The sequence below is a fragment of the Heterodontus francisci genome, chromosome 15, assembly GCF_036365525.1.
Source record: "Heterodontus francisci isolate sHetFra1 chromosome 15, sHetFra1.hap1, whole genome shotgun sequence".
In the NCBI taxonomy this organism is placed as follows: Eukaryota; Metazoa; Chordata; class Chondrichthyes; order Heterodontiformes; family Heterodontidae; genus Heterodontus; species Heterodontus francisci.
In genome coordinates, this window is record NC_090385.1 from 37,651,030 (window position 1) to 37,668,878 (window position 17,849).

Below are 17,849 nucleotides of genomic sequence, written 5' to 3' on the forward strand. Positions count from 1 at the left end.
TTGTGTTTTTCTGCAGCAGAGAAAGGAGAAGCAAGTAGACTCTGACGTGTGCAGACCCAAGTGGGGGTCCCTCTCGCTCCATTTCAGTTTGAAAGCTTTCAAATCCAGCCTGTTGACTAACCACCTTTGTATACACCAGCTACAATCAGAAACTCCATTGGAAGAAACCACCTTGCTGTCTCCAAGAGACCCACTGAACCAGGCATCTACCTCTTTAAACTAAAAGCCTCAACCACCGAATTCAGCTAGAAGCCAGCCGAATCACCAAATGCCACAGACTGTGCACCCCTTTTTCTATGGACTCTAACTCAACCAATCTAACGTTCCCCACTCTGTAACCTATTTGTGTATGTGCAAACATCTAGTGTGTGAGTGAGAGTGAAAGTTGGCACGTTGTTTATTATTTTTATTAGTTCGGTTTAGATACAATAAAGTTAACCTCTTTCCTTGTTAACTCAAGAAAACTTATCTGACTGGTTCTTGTTATGATCATAGCAAGTACGTAATCAAACACCTACTGAATTGGCCAGTACCTCCACCTTAAGAAAGGATTGAACCTGTTGTGGTCAAACAAGGAGAGGGAAAAGATGGAAGCCCTTCGACCCCTCCTCACTTGACCTTAACAAGTGTTTTATAAGGTTCATCATAATTTCCTTGCTTTTGTACTGTATATCCATAAAGCTCAGGATTCCATATGCTTTACCAACCACTTTCTCAAACTGCCTTTTCAATGATTTGAGCACAGATACCCCAGAGCCCTCTACTCCTGCACCCCTTTAGAATTGTATCCTTTATTTTATATTGCCTCTCCTTGCTCTTCCTACCAAGATATATCACTTCATACTTCTCTGCATTGAATTTCATTGGCTACGTGTTCGCCCATTCCATCAACCTGTCTATGTCCTCTTGAAGTCTTTGTCTGTCCTGCTCACAGCTCAGAAGTCATCATGGGGAGATGGTGGTGTAGTGGTAATGTCACTGTAGTTGTAATTTAGAGGTGCAGGCTAATGCCCTGGGGACATGGGCTCAAATCCCACCATGGCAGCTGGTAGAATATCAGTTTAATTTGTTAATAAGAATCTGGAATTAAAAGCTAGTCTCAATAATTGTGCGATGAAACTATCATCAATTGTCATAAAAACCCACCTGGCTCGCTTATGTCCTTTAAGGAAGGAAATCTGCTGTCCTTGCCTGGGGTCTGGTGACTCCAGACTCACAGCAATGTGGTTAACTCTTAACTGCTCTCTGAAATGGCCTAGCAAGCCACTCAGTTGTTAGGTGCAATTAGGGATGGGTAACAAATGCTGGCCTTGCCTGTGGTGCCCACACCCCATGAAAGAATTTTAAAAATCCACAAATTTTGAAATTTTGTGCTGCACACCCAAGTCTAGGTCATTAATATTGATCAGGAAAAGCAGTGGTCCTAATACTGAACCATGGGGAACCCAACTATATACCTTTCTCCAGTCCGAGAAACAACCATTCACCATTACACTCTGTTTCCTGTCACTCAGCAACTTTGTATCCCTGCTACCACTGATCCTTTTATTCCATGGGTTTTAACTTTACTGACAAGCTTGTTTTGTGACGCTTTATCAAACGCCTTTTTGGAAGACCTTGTACACCACATCAACTGCATTATTCTCAAAAACCCTCTCTGTTGCTTCATCAAAAACTCAATCAAGTTAGTTAAACATGATTTGCCCTTTACAAATCCATGTTGTCTTTCCTTAATTGATCCACTTTTGTCCAAGTTACTATTAATTTTATCCGAGATTATCATTTCAAAAGCTTTACCATCACCGAGGTTAAATTTGACTGGCCTGTGGTTGCTGGACTTAACCTTATACTTTTTTAAAAAAGGGGTGTAACATTTGCAATTCTCCAGACCTGTGGAACCTCCCCTCAATCTAAGGAAGTTTAGAAAATTATGGCCAGTGCCTCCACAATTACCACCCTTACTCGATCAGTATCCTCTGAATTTTTGATTTTTGTCTTAATTGATACACAATACATATAGTCAGAAATACCAATGTTTAGTCATTGGATTCTATAATGTCTCTTAAAATAAAGAAGTTAATAACTGATCTAAAATAAATAACTGAAATCCCTATATAATAACCTCGGATTATCAAGGTTAGAGCAGCTGCTTAAACTCGCAAAGTAGTTAACACGTTTAATAAGGTTTAAGCAGTGCTTTTCTGAGCGACACCTATAGCAATGGAAACATCCCCAACACCAAGTATTTATATAGCACCTTTAACGTAGTATAATGTCCAAGGTACTTCATAGGAGTATTATCAAACAAAATTTGACACTGCCACATTTGGAGATGTTACAGCAGATGACAAAAAACTTCGTCAAGGAGATAAGTAATGTCTTAAAAAGGAGGAAAGAGAGGTAAGGAGGAGGAGAGGTTTCGGGAGGGAATTCCAGAGTTTAGGACATTGGCAGCCGAAGGCACGGCCACCAATGGTGGAGCGATCAAAATCAGGGATGCTCAAGAGGCCATAATTGGAGGAGTGCATGGGGATATGGTGTCCACGCAAGCACACCCACTTATATGTGATGGGGCTGTGCTTGGGGTTAAAGCATGTATCCTTTACCTTCACCTAGTTTTCTTCAAAAAAGAAGATAAAAGGCAATACTTGCTTTTATATAGCACCTTTTATGATGTCAGGAACATCACAAAACACTTTACAACCAATTAGTTACTTTTGAAATGTAGTTGCTGTTGTAATGGAGGAACAATTTGAATATGATGACCGATTCAAAGTTCAGCTGTTGAGAGTTTTAGCTATTCCCTAAAATTCTGGTTAATGGAATTTTTATAATCATTGTTAACACGGTATTATCCAACTATTATTGTAGGCTAATTTTCATCTTAGTTAAAGGTATGACAGACAGATAAGAAGAGCTATATTTGCTATGTACAATGACAAAAAAAGTCATTTTTGGTTTCTGACACCCTTTCTGGATGCCAAAAGTGGAATAACGTTTTCTCAGTCTCTCAGTTGCTATGAGCTGGCCCAGTATTTTTTTAGCCTAGTGGCGAATTGAAATTTTAATTTATTTGCCTTTTTTTAACATTTGTAACAAATCATGAAATTTCAGCTGTTTTGTACATAAAAATGGATTGCTTCAAATAAAGGTTACAAAGTGGATTGTGTATTTCTACATCAAAGAAGCTTGCTTGCCTTTGTTCCTGGGAAATGTGACTTTATATATAATATAATATAATATAAAAAGGCAACGTCAGTTTCTGGGGTTTGGCACATACACCTCCTCCTCCTGACCCACATTAGTGCATCCATCGCAAGAAGAGTCTGGACCTATTTGGAAATGTCATGAATGGATTTGCAGCCCTTGATATTTTAAAATGCTATTCTAATACAATGAATTGACCTTTCTGATGCTTTTAGTTCCTGTTGGCTTTTGAAAGCTGTTCAGACAAAAGAACTATGAGCTTTTAGCTTACATATTTCAAGTGATTTTCTGCTTGAGAATTTATTTATTAATGATTTAGATAATCAGACAGAAAGCCACGTATTCAAATTTGCCAAGGACATAAAGATAGATGACATTGTAAGCAGTGTAGATGGAAGTGTAACATTACAAAGAGATATTGATTAAGTGAATGAGCAAAACTGTAGAATATAGATTTGAAAAAAGGCAACTGTGAGGTCATCCACTTTGGACCTGAACAGGATAGAACAGGGAACCTTCTAAATGGTGAAAAGGTAGAAACAGTGGAATCCCAAGATATTAAGGGGAACAGATAGGGGTGGAATCTTATCACCTTCGTCCCTGCTGGAATGGCGGGACCATTTTCGGGTTGAGAACCCAACTCTAGAATTTGCGGACCTTGTAGTTGCTCTTTCCCAGAGCAAACCAATTAACAACCCGCCTCTGTATTTCCTGACCAATCAGGCAGGGTAGGCAGGATTATGCGCCGAATACAGCAATGAAGGGTCTGTATTTAAAGGGACCCTAGCAGGATTCACAATGGCGGTAGTGTTTGCAGAAAAAAAGTACACTGTGTGGGAGGAAAGAGCTGCAGATTGGATGCCAGATGTGGAAATGTTGTCATCCACCCACCCCAGTTGATGGACTCATTTCTGGAGGTGTTTTGAGCACTGTGGGAATGGAACAGAGCAGGACGAAGCCAACCAGCCTCACCAAGCAAGCGTGGTTTCAAGTTGCTGAGGGGGTGAGCAACAGGAGTGCAGTGCTGAGGGCCTGGGTCCAGTGCTGGGAAAGTTGCTGAGAGGATGTTTCCCCTCATGGGGGAATCTAGAACTAAGGGGCATGGTTTCAGAATTAGATGCCTCCCATTTAAGACACAGATGAGGAGAAATTTCTTCTCCCAGAGGGTCATTGATCTTTGTAATTCTCTACCTCAGACAGCAGTAGAGGCTGGGTCATTGAATATATTCAAGGCTGCACTACATAGATTTTTGATCTATAAGGTAGTCAAGGGATATGGCGGGGTGGGGGGGGGTGGTGGTGGTGGCAGGCAGGAAAGTGTTGAGACCGCGATCACATCAGCCTTGATCTTATTGAATGGTGGAGCAGGCTCGAAGGGCTGAATGGCCTACTCCTGCTCCTGCTTTTTATGTTCTTATGACTTCATGAAGTCCGGCAAGGTGAGTGTCCTGCAACTCTCAGCTGGCAGCCATCATTCTCTCACCTCCCTACCAGTCTCCTGCACAGCACTCCTCTGACCAACATATCCTGCTGCCACACACAGGGATGGATTTTAAACAAGCCCTTGACATCGGGCTCCGTGGCAGAGGGGGCCTGAAGTTGGGTCCAGATGAGGCCTGCCATGAACCTTGACATTGATAGGGCCCAGCCATATCCTCCAGGTAGCGGCGAGGCTCCGTGGCAGCCCCACCACCGCTGGACGACGGGACCTCAATTACAATATTCAAATGAATAAATTTGCATAGACTTATCTGCAATCTTGAGGGCCCCGCGCCTTCAATACCCATCATGAGAAAGGCAGCGTGATATTGGTGAAGAGTGGGGGAGGAGGTAAGATTTTCAGTGCTGGTTTGGGGGGAGCGGGTAACGGGGTCAAATGCACATAATGGATGTAGGGGATTGTGGGAAGTGTTGAACTTCAAACGTTGTGCAGTTTGGTGGGGGAAGGTTACATTTAAAAGGTAAGTGTTTTGGGGGGAAGTGCAAATAGCTATTGTAAATGTTACTGTGGGGTGAGATGGAAAATGGGAATTAGAAAGTTATTTATTTAATTTTAGGGGTATGTCTTTAAAAATTTAAATTGGTGGCAAGGCTGGCTGCCTTGGGTGGGGGGGCACCCTGGATATTTAAATGAGCCGCGCGTTTGAGATTGCAGCGGCCTTCTGGTGTGTGGCCCACGTAAGCACGCCGCCATTTTCTGAGTTTTTCGCCGAGATCGGCGGTGGGCTCTTAGAATCCAGCCCACAATATTTTCTCTGCAGCCGCCTCGTCAAATCTCCATTTAGGGGCGATGGTGGTGGAGTAGATTAGATTAGATTAGAGATACAGCACTGAAACAGGCCCTTCGGCCCACCGAGTCTGTGCCGACCATCAACCACCCATTTATACTAATCCTACACTAATCCCATATTCCTACCACATCCCCACCTGTCCCTATATTTCCCTACCACCTACCTATACTAGTGACAATTTATAATGGCTAATTTACCTACCAACCTGCAAGTCTTTTGGCTTGTGGGAGGAAACCGGAGCACCCGGAGAAAACCCACGCAGACACAGGGAGAACTTGCAAACTCCACACAGGCAGTGCCCAGAATCGAACCCGGGTCCCTGGAGCTGTGAGGCTGCAGTGCTAACCACTGCGCCACTGTGCCGCCCTAATGTCAATAACATAATAATCCAGAGGCCCAGGCTAATGCCCTGGCGACATGGGCTCAAATGGCTGCTGTTGGAACTTAAATTCAATTAATTAATAAAATTCAATTAATTAATTTAAAATATCTGGAATTAAAGTTTGTCTCAGTAATGGTGCCATGAAATTATCATCATTTGTCGTGAAAGCCCATCTGCTTCACTATGTCCTTCAGGGTAGGAAATCTGACGTCCTTAACTGATCTGGCCTACATGTGACATCAGACCCACAGCAATGTGGTTGACTCTTAACTGCCTTCTGAAATGGCTGAACAAGCCACTCAGTTTTCAATACAACCTTCTCAAGGGCAATCAGGTATGGGCAACAAATGCTGGCCTTGCCAGAGATGCCCACATCCCATGAAAGAATAAACAAAACGTATATAGACAACGCACCAGCAATCAATTGCATCCATTCCTCAAAGTCACTTTCCTCAAATGTCTACCCTCCATCCTCAGGAATCATTTCACTTCTCACACTTCTAACTCTCTGTCTTTTCTGATTGCAGAAGAGACCCCACAACACCAGGAAGAGGCAGAGAACTGAGGGTGGAACTGTAGTCACGGACACCCTGATCTCGATGGAGGAGGAAGCACTTGAGATTGGGGGGTGTAGCACCTGTAGAGGCAGCTGATGATAGAGAGATGGTGGTGGCCCTGAGACCCGGTGACAGCATTAGGTATCACACTGCAACTCGGCACTTAACTGTCACTTATGTTGAATCGATGTCACCAATACACGAAATGTTATGATCTGCACTATGCTAACTTGGAATCCTATTTCACCCAGGTTTAGCACTAACTCATGTCTTTCATCATCCACAGGTTCATTGTCAGCACAGGCGATGAGGGAGTCCTCAGAGGAGAAGCACCACCCTGAGGATGTGCCATCACATGACCCCTGTACATTCTCCGCCTGTGCAGTTACACACACCTCAGTGGGTCCAGCTTCTCAGTTAGATAAGGTGCCACATGGTGAAGAGCACATCAGATGTGAACAGGAGCTGGAAACAGGGATAGCAATGGAGAGTCCCCGTCGGAGAGTGCAGGACACTTCAAGCTCTGCTCAGCTGGAGCCTTGAAGGGGTGGGGGAGGGGATCAAACACTGAACAGGTACTTGTGGAGCAGCAATGGAAAATGTGTGTGTACCTGTCAGGATTTCTACAGGCAGTGCACACCTTTGGACAGAAAAATAAATCCATTTCTACCAGGAGTGCCATGATGTCTCAGGAATTTGCACGGATCACCATGTCCAATGAAAGAGGAGTCAACCTTGTGGAGAATCAGATGCAGCAGGTGGCTGAAAGTTGTGGCCTGGCAACTTTTTTTGATTTTTTATTAAAGTTTTTACAATGTGGTTGAGAGGGCACCTGCTTGTTGAGGCACCCTCACAGTTACTTACCTTGTACTGCAGCCGGGTGCTTCTCTGCATCTGGAAGGCCTCTGCCTGCCTTCCAGCTGTGAGAGCCTGTCCACTGCCCTTAATTGGACAGGAAACCCATCTCCATGCCAATTAAGGGTTCACCCATGTGAAAATCTTAACTTTAATCAATTTCCCCAGAGGCGGGTTTCTGAACCAGAAACAAACCCAGCTCCTGTTTCCTGCCTCCATGGTGAAAATTCAGCTTAACATCTCTAAGATGTTGTGTTGGTGAATCCTTGCAATGTAAAGGATGATGTGAAAATGTCATTGTAGAGAATGAATGGTGTAGCAGTGGCCAAGAGAGAAAATAGACAGGTGTTTAATCTTGCATGCCCTCATGCTATTAAACATTTTCTTGGACTGTCTGCAATTCTAGGATGAGAGAGGTGGCACTCAGTCCTCCCATAACCCTTCAATTTTCTTTCTCTCCTTTATTGCATTTTATCCAGAAATGTGTAAAAGTATACCTCAAAAATTTGTGTTCTTACTTGATGGTTTCTTCCAACACCCTGCTTCTACAAAATGTGACATTAGCCATTGTGACAGGCCCCTACCTTTGTGGAGCCTTCTTTCTTTCACAAACAGTAGACCTTGATGAGTCCAAGTTCACAACACCTTGTAATCCGCACCACACCGCACTGCACTGCACTGCATACCATTTAACTCTTCAACATTTAGCCTCTCTGAACCCTTACTTCCTCTGAACCTCCCCATTTACACTCATCTGGCAAGGGAAAACTCCTCCCACTCCAGTGGCTGAATTTTACCAGCCCCTCGACATCAGGGGTCATGGCGGGGGAGCCCGTAACATTCTGCCAGGAGAGGCCCACCTTGACTCCCAACGCCGAGAAGGTCCCGCTGCATTTTACCGGCGTGGTGGGACCTCGGTGCGGTCCCCTGGCCACTCTGCGGCGGGGCCTTCATTTAAATATTTAAATTAATTAAAACAATATGCTAATTAACTTACCTGGTCCCAGCCGCCATCCCACTCCCTTTGGAGTTCCAAGGCGAGACACTGGTTGGGGGGAGGCGGGGGGGGGGGGGGGGATTGAAATTAACAGGGTGGTGGGGGAGGAATTGGGAAAAACAATTCTTATTGGCTGTGGGGATGGTGGGAAGGGGTTGAAGGGCAAATGTGAAGAAGTTGGGGGGGAAAGGTCGGGTTGGAAGTGAAATTGATTTTTTATCAGCCAATAAAACAACCATTGTGAGGATTAGGAAAGGGCCTCCAGCCTTTCATATTTTATTTCCAATCAAATGTGCATTGTTAAACCTTTAAAATTTCTAATTATTGCTGAGGGCCTGAAGCCCTTTAAAAATGCACTGGTGCCTGTGCGGTGGCGCGGACGCCGTTGCCGGGAACGGAGCAGCTGCCCCCTCTATGTCATTGGGGGTGGCCACTCCGCCCCCTCCATTTAATCACGCCCGCGCAAAATAGCGCGGAGGCGCGTCAGGTGCGCTTCCGTGTCGGAAGGCCGCCGACTTCAAAGCACATTGCCGCGATGTGCAGCATGCGAATAAAACTTAGCCCCAGGAGTTTCCAAGCATATTCGAATAAGCTAACCTACGTTTTACAGCAGGGGGAGGGCCGCAGGTGATTAGTGGGCAGAGGCCACAACTCCAGTTGCAATAATGGAACAAATGGCCCTTTGTATTTTCTGACCCTTCTTTAAGTTTCTGATTAAGTTTAAAACCAGCCAACCATTCAGCACCGTTGCTTTTAAATACTTAATGGTAATGTAAATACACATGCAAGTTTATGCAATGTCCATCAAATATGACAAAATAAATGTAAAGTAATAGGTTGTTCAATGCGCCAACTTACAAATGTGTTTCTACAGATGGCCTGAGAATTATTGAGCCATGTTGCTGGTGTCAGGAAAAGAAACATTAGCAGACATTAAATTGTGTGATATTCATTTATACATTATGCATTTTCTATTCATTATGCATGAAAAACAACCCTTAGGCTGCTCAGCATATAATGGCATTTGATATCCATTTTTATTTTTTACAGTTGAGGACTTGTTAATATTTTTTTCCAATATTACTTGGAGCTGTAAATAAACTCATACCTGCAAGAGTCAACATAATGTAAGGCATTGCTGCAAACAAAAAGGGTTCTAATTCTTTATTTTCTTCCCCCATTTCATCAAAAGGCCTCAGATTGGAACAATGCTATTATTCAATGAAATTAACGTAAATGTTATACATACTAGCAGATTTCCAATAGCATTGCTCATGATGAGTCAGAGGATATACTGTTTTGTAACAACCAAGTGAGATTTGGTATCAGGATCACAGATTTACAGTGACTGAGGAAGGCAACTTTTATTTTATTACATGGCTTTCTGAGGTTTCAGTTTCAGCTTCGATTGAATTTCATTACTCAATCCCTTATTTTATCTTGCATGAGTGGCCTTATATCTATATATTCCTTTGATTTAATTTTGACTTCCGGCCACCCTTGCAAGCCAAATTACAGGCCACAGGTAGAGTTAAGGCCAGTGTCTACATAGGTTGGGAGTTTTTGGTTCTGGCCTTGGAAGGGCTGGTATATTGAAAGGCATGAGGCATGCTGGCCTTCACAAAGCTGCATGTGGAAGTCATTGGACACAGCCAGGATCCATGAAACTGTTTTTAAAAGAATTCCAGGATTGGCCCCCTGCTTGAGGGTTGACCAGAGTAGCGGCCATGTTGGAGGAGAGGGAGCAAGGGCAGCCTTCCTGCCTCCCGCACAGACAGGCAGGCTGGCTTCCAGTTTCAGGCAAGTGGGACAGGCGGGTACTAAAGTTGCATCTGAAATGGATGAGTTCCCCATACAAATGAGGAATTCTTCCATTTACCCTGCAGCTCCAAAATAGGGTGTGTGTATGTGGAGTGGGAGTGGAGGTGGGGGGGGGGGGGGGGGTGCAGTGGTAGGGGGTGGGGGAGGGGTGCAGTGTTAATGCTCAAGGGCTCTGACAGGCACACTCCCTGTATAAGGATTGGGATTATAGCCATGGAATTTCAGGGCCCTGATGTGTAGCAGTACTGGACAGGAGGAATGGGCTTCAGTTACATTGGTGGTAGTCTTGTGTTTTAGTGGCACTGGGGAGCAGCCCTGGGTTTTGTTAGAACTGATATGGCGATCCTGTTGGTATTTGGCAGTAAGGTGAGATTCTTCAGGCTGGCATCTTCAGGCTGGAAGAAAATCTGAGACTTACCAGATAGGTTGGGATGTGGGATTTGGTTCACTGGTGGATTCCTGTTGTCTGTCATCAGTGATGGGAGGGGATGAGTCTGATGTTATTGGGGGCTGGAGAGGGAAGTGTTTCATGTTTGGCAGCACTGGTTTTCAACTTTCTGAAAGATCTCTGAAAACATTAGATTTGGTATTTGTGATGAGTTCTTGGAAATTATCTTTGTGTCTGTCTCCCTTTTTGCTTCTCTGTATTTGTGTTTCCCTCTGCAACTCTGGCCAGGATTTTATGAGTGCCACGTTGTTCCTGATGGTGGGACCAGAAGTTGGCGTAATCTCCACTTCCGCTGTATTTCCCGTTTCACACATGATTTTATATGTAACTGATCCATGCGGGCAACAGGCACAAAGGATACATGGGATTATGTGGCAGGGGCAGCCTTTCCTTGGTGGAAACAGCCGTCACTTCCCCAAGCTCCATGATCACCACAGATATAAAACATTCTGTGCTTGCAGCCGCAAGTATCATCAGCCTTCCTTCCATGTAAGTATTTTCAGATTGACCTAAATTGAAGCATTTACTTAATTCAAAATGTTTTTGCCTCCCTTATTTTGTGAAAGTCACCACCAACTTCACATCATTTATTTTCCCTGCAGCAAAAGTGAGTCAGATGTCAGTCTGTAGGCAGAGACCAGCCCCACGGTTCAGAACCCTGCAGGTTCTCCTCCAGGCTGTCAGGAAAAGGCAGGAGGTTCTCTTCCCTGCAGATGGAATCCAAAGACCCTCCGACCTGCCCAAAGCAGCCTGGATGGAGGGAGCAGAGGAGATCTTGAGCCAGGGGGTGACATGCAGAACCTGGGTTCAGTGTCGCAAGCAAATCAATGACTTGCTCAGATCAGTGAGGGTAAGTGGTGTTGCGGGACACTGGTGGGGAGCGGGGGGAACAGGTAAGTATCTCAGTGTGGGAGTGGGGGAGGTGGGGTCAAACTCCTCTGATTGGTATAGGGGATGGTGGGAAGGGGTAAAGATTAAAGTTAGTGAACTGTGGAGGGGAGGAAGGTCAGGTACACTAGGTTATTATTTTGGGGGGGTGGGGAGAGGGCAAGGAAGGAAGTCTATGGTTATTGGGAGGGGTGGGAGAGGGGCTAGAAACACTTATTTTATTTTTTTGATTCCATTTTAATAAACTATATCTTTCAATATTAAATGAAGTGGAAGGGCTCAAAGCCCGTCAAAAATGGTGTCAGCACCTGCGCAATGGTGCCTGACGCTGTTGCCGGAGACAGACCACCCACTCCCTCCATGTCATCGGGGAGGTGGGGGGGGGCGGGGTCTGCCCCGGTCATTCAAATGAGCCGCCACGTTTAATATCGCGATGGCCCCGCGAAGCTTGGCTCACAGGTATGGGCCAACATTGGTTTCGGCCACCAACGATCACAGTGGCAGCAAAATAAATTTCATCCCTTTATGTTTAAACTGTTGCTTCTTGATAAACTTCTTTAAAAACCACCTAAGACTTTGACTCCCCCCACCAACCACACCGCCACCCCCCCACTTCTTTGGATATCTGTGACTCCCGAACCTAAATCTTAGTCATTCTTTCTCAATGAAATATACCTTTGTTGAGAGTTATGAACTATCTCTTTAAATATCGGCCACTGCTTCCCTACTGTCTTACATTTTAACATATTTTCCCTATTCACTTTAGCCAATTCTGTCTTCATACTCTTGTAATTGCCTTTATTTAAATTTAAGATGCTAGTTTCAGACCCAAATTGTTCACCCTTAAACTGAATGTAAAATTCTATCATGTTATGATCACTCTTGCCTAGACAATCCTTAACCATGGGCCCGTTTATTAATCCTGTCCCATTACACATTACCAGCTTGAAATTAGCCTGCTCCTGGGTTGCTTGCAGAATGTATTGTCCTAAGAAACTGTCTAGGTACACTCTATGAACTCATCCTCCAGGCTACCTTTGCCAGTTTGATTAGTCCATCTATATGAAGATTAAAATCAGCCTTGATTATTGAAGTATCTTTCCCACAGGCCCCCTTTATTTCTTGATTTATATTCTTTCCTATAGTGTAGCTACTGTTAGGGGAACTATATTTCCTTTTCTATTTCTTATCTCCACCCAAACTGATTCTACATCTTGATCTTCCAAGCCAAGATCATTTCTCACTACTATACTGATTTCATCCTTTATTAACAGAGCTTCTCCGCCCCTTTTTTGTTTCTCCCTATCCTGCCAACATGTCAAATACCCTTGAATATTTAGTTCCCAGCCTTAGTCACCTTGCAACCAGGTCTCTGTAATGGCTATCATATCCATTTATTTCTATTTTCTCAATTCACAATTCATCATCTGGTTACGAATGCTTTGTGCATTTAGATAAAGAGCCTTTAATTTTGTCTTTTTACCATTTTTCGCTACTCTGACCTTATTTGGAAATGGTAGGCTTTCTTTATCTTTTTAAATACATTTTTTAAAAGATTGTTCAGATGTAACTTGTTGCTGATTCATAAAGATGACATTACAGCCAATTACTTTGCATGTATAACAAGGAGAGAGAAGTGGATAGATTGATCCCCAGGAACACCAATTGCTATGCACCTTGCCAGTTGAAAAGTTCAAAAATATCATACTCCACTATCTTTCTGATAGCTTATCAAGGCCTTCTTGAATATGCCCACATCCTCTTAAGCCTTCCTTGGGTGGCACAGTGGTTAGCACCACAGTCTCACAGATCCAGCGACCTGGGTACTGCCTAGGCAAGGTTAACAAGTTCTCCCTGGGACCATGTGGGTTTCCACCGGGTGCTCCGGTTTCCTCCCACAGCCAAAGACTTGCAGGTTGTTAGATAAATTGGCCATTGTAAATTGCCCCTAGTGTAGGTAGGAGAATGGTAGGGATGTGATAGGGAGTATGGGATGAATGTAGGATTAGTATAAATGGGTGGTTGTTGGTCGGCACAGACTCGGTGGGCCGATGGGCCTGTTTCAGTGCTCTATGACTAAGTTTAATCTTAGAGGAGTATCTTCATCGCAGCTGGAGGGATATTTTCCATTTACCCCACACCATCCATACAGTTCCAGATGGACACGCCAGGATTTCTTAGATCTATTCCCTACTTTCTATTGCTCTTTCCAGCATAGTATAGCTATCTTCCTTCAGTAAAATCAATTTCTGTCCATGTACTCACACCCTCCAATTTTTTCCTCTCCTCTTCTGAAGAACTAGCACAGCTGTCGACAGCTTTTTGGTATCTCAACTAAATAGACATTCTTCCTGCATAAATATGAATAATGAGAACCAGCTGACATTCAATTGAGCAGCCAAGCTTGATCCAGTGCTCACCCAACAATCATAGGTGTACAGTCCCCATAACTTAAAACATTTACCTTTAAAACAAGCATTGGTTTATATTAGCCAAAATGCGATAACCATTATCCATCTGCACTAACATCAATTTCAAAGTTTCCGCTTATAGCATCTTAAGTGTTCCATTTATTTTGGGCAGACTGACCAAAGCAAAGAAAGAACTCTTTTACCTTTCCAATGAATTTGTGCCTAAAACTCATCATATTAAATAAAACACTTCTTGAATCATTGCTGTTTGTAATAAAGCTAACAATGTCAAGATGTAGAGTCATCTGAAATATGAGCCAATCTGTTCTCGTTCAGTTGCGGGCAGCCCTTTCTGTTTTTTTTGTAAGCATCTTTGTTTGTATTGATATTTCAGCTATCTTTATCATCTGTGGCAGTGCGAATTTTAACCATTCACTCTGGCAGTTGTAATTGAAATGATTTTATATTTTCAATGTTATCCTGCTATATTTGTCATCGAGTATAGTGGGCAAATCACATTTGCATGAACGCCTCCACTACAAGTGCCAAGAACCAAGGGAATGGACTCAGGCAAGGTCTGAACTGATCATGGGCAGAGAAGGGTGGAGGGTATGTCTAGGGGAGAGTAAGCTGAAAGTTTACTTTTTCAGACAGAAAGCTCAGTAAAATAAGATTATTTGAACATTCACCTCACTGCTGATTGGGAGACCTTGCTGTGCACCAATTGGCTGCTACATTTCCTTACATGACAACAGAATCCACACTTTAAAACTATTTAATTAGCTGTAAAGCATAATGGGATACCTTGAGGTCATGAAAGGTACTATATAAATTGAAATTCACTCTTACACTGAGCTATAAAAAATATTGATCACATCATTAAATCTTATTCTATCGAACATCAAATTCTTTCCTGCCGATACTTTAACCCCTTCATTTTTTAATATGCAGCTTTTTTAATTGAATGATTTTAGTTTTTAAATACGAAAAGCTATCAGTTTCATTATGCAATAAGATATAGTCAGACAAGTCCAGGCAAAAAAAATAGAAAAGATGCTCTGATTTCACATTAGTTTTGCACTGCTCTGGGTATTTTCACTTGCCAAAGAGTCTCCAGCCATAATTGCAGCTCTGTCTCACCCCAGACCACAATTTCAGGGTCCACTTATGATGCTTTCATGTCGCGAAGAAGTTCTTATGAATTCTGGGTAACGTATCATGTGGAACAAATGTGCAGGATTCTATACCAGAGCTTTCACTTCATGCTTGGGGGTAAGAATTCCTCTGGCTTTTATTTTTAGTGAGCATAAGTGCTTTTGTGAATATTATCTGTTAGAAATAACAAAGGAAATCTTTTCAAACACAACATCGCTATTCAATAGTGACCAGGGAAATTCTTATCCCACGGTGATAGTTTCAGAAAGCATCTCAGAACTGGGAAGACTAATGACCTTTCCCTAAGCCTTTTTTTGACTTTCAACCAACCATGATTTTAATAAACATTCTGTTTGTGCTCTTCAAACATAGTTTGTGAAACCCATCACCATCAAAATGCTGAAAAATCAAACTTGATATTAAGCTACCTATTCCCCACTCAAAGATTACAATATCCTTCACTAAATTTCTATTCCTTTCCCACCAATTTTGCTATTTCTCCTATTTTTACTAAAATCTTCTCCCTACTAAGCATCACCTGCTCTAAATGTTTTATTTGTGATCGCCACCATTTTCATTTTCATCTGTTCTGTCTACTTGATTCCAAAAGCCTTTGTGATATTCAATGTATTTTACCCATTGTACCAAATAAGTTTTAGTCTCCATATAACTGTTCTGTTCCATTTCCTAGCTCACAGTCATCTTTTTACAGGACTACCTGAAAATGGACCAACGACTGAAACAGAATTCTAAACATGTTCTCATTTTCAAATCTACCTGTGTTACCAACCATTCTTTAAGTGAATTGAGTAATTTTAAAATGATAAACAATGCTATGCTTTGCAGACTCTCATCCCGTCTGTTTGGAGTTGGATTCAAAGCAATATGGAAGATCAGTGCTTTGACCTAGTTTGCTGATCGGAGTCAGCCCAAGAGTTGAAATTAATTTATATTGTCAGTTCTCAACTAAGCCACTAGATGGGGCAGCATGAAGCCAGTAATTATTCAATTTTCACAGCAGCTAGGCAGGGGGCAAGCAGTATGAGTGCAATTTAAACAAAAATATATACTGTATATCTCATCCATGGATTACATTTCTCACTGCCCAGTAAAGAAGCAACACTCATCAGGTATGTCCCTGGCCTTGAACTGTCATAATATCCAAGATAAAGGGGAATGTTTTATGAGAGAAGATTCAAGAAGACGGAAAGCAAGGAAGGATGGGAACCACATACCAGCAGATATACTCTTGCTTATTCTCTATGCTATAGTTTGAAAAACTTTTGAGCATAATTTTTTTGACATGAGAATAGATGAGTTAGAAAGCACTATATAAAAAATTGTTCTGCTCTCAGAAATAATGCTGATAATTAACCCTTGAATACTCTGTCATGTGCTTACCATAGGAAGAAATATACACACTTATTGGTGTGAAGTTGAGCCTTAGAGAACAGAAAGGTCTCAGCTTTGATGCCCAGTTTGGACTCTTAATTGATATCAGCAAAGATTTAGTTTAGTTTAGTTTAGAGATACAGCACTGAAACAGGCCCTTCGGCCCACCGGATCTGTGCCGACCATCAACCACCCATTTATACGAATCCTACACTAATCCCATATTCCTACCACATCCCCACCTGTTCCTATATTTCCCTACCACCTACCTATACTAGGGGCAATTTATAATGGCCAATTTACCTACCAACCTGCAAGTCTTTTGGCTTGTGGGAGGAAACCGGAGCACCCGGAGAAAACCCACACAGACACAGGGAGAACTTGCAAACTCCACACAGGCAGTACCCAGAATTGAACCTGGGTCGCTGGAGCTGTGAGGCTGCGGTGCTAACCACTGCGCCACTGTGCCGCCCCAAAAAACAAAGATGACAGCTGGGTTGCTACAATTCATGCTAAAGTCACCTGCTTAAGCAATTATCCAATGTTACCACTCTTGACTGTTATTCAGTAACCTGTGCTGGAAAATGCACCTGTTTGGGAGTCATGGAAGAACAGAGCTTGCTGCCCCCCACACAGTTCATAGTTGAATAGCCAATGAACATTCACTGTTTGGACTCTAGAATGACCAACTACATGGGGGAAATAGAGCAAAATAGCTGGAGCCTAGACAATTTTATTCCTGCATGAGTCACTGGTTTCGGGAGAGGAAGTTAGAAAATGGCACAGGTGGGAGGAGAGAGAATGAAGAAAAACACAAATCAACTTCCCTGGAATTCCTTTAAGATATAACATTAACTTACATACCAAATAGCACAGAGATTGTGCTTCTTCTTTTCAAAATATCACACATAGTAGGTTTCACTATAGAAAGATGTTCTATGTTCATTATTTGTGATGAAATCGTAACCGAGAGTGTAGAGAATGTGAAAGGTGCAAGTTCTTTTTTCATTCATATGCATTTACAGTTTCAGTGCAAATAACAGACAGAATTAATCCTCTAAATTATTTCTCATTATGCCACTCTTCCATAGATCACCAATTCCTTTATTAGGACTGTTTCCACATTTTATTTTTAAATCTTATCCCTCTTTTTACATTCAATTTTTCATATTTTCATTCTAATTCTGCTTTTGTCATGACAGCATTTAAAGCTCCTTCTAAACTTTTTCAAAATACATCATCAGGCATGGCTAAGTGGCTAATTCATTAGACTCAAGCTAAGACTCCAGCATTGACACATATTGTGTATTGTGCCATTATGTCTCCCAAATGAAAAGAAGTGGAAAGTTTACCAAGTGAGCTATACATTCCACACCGAACAGAGGAAGTGTGTCTCTTGCAAGATAACAACCATACTTATTCCTCAAACTATTCATCTTTTTTAC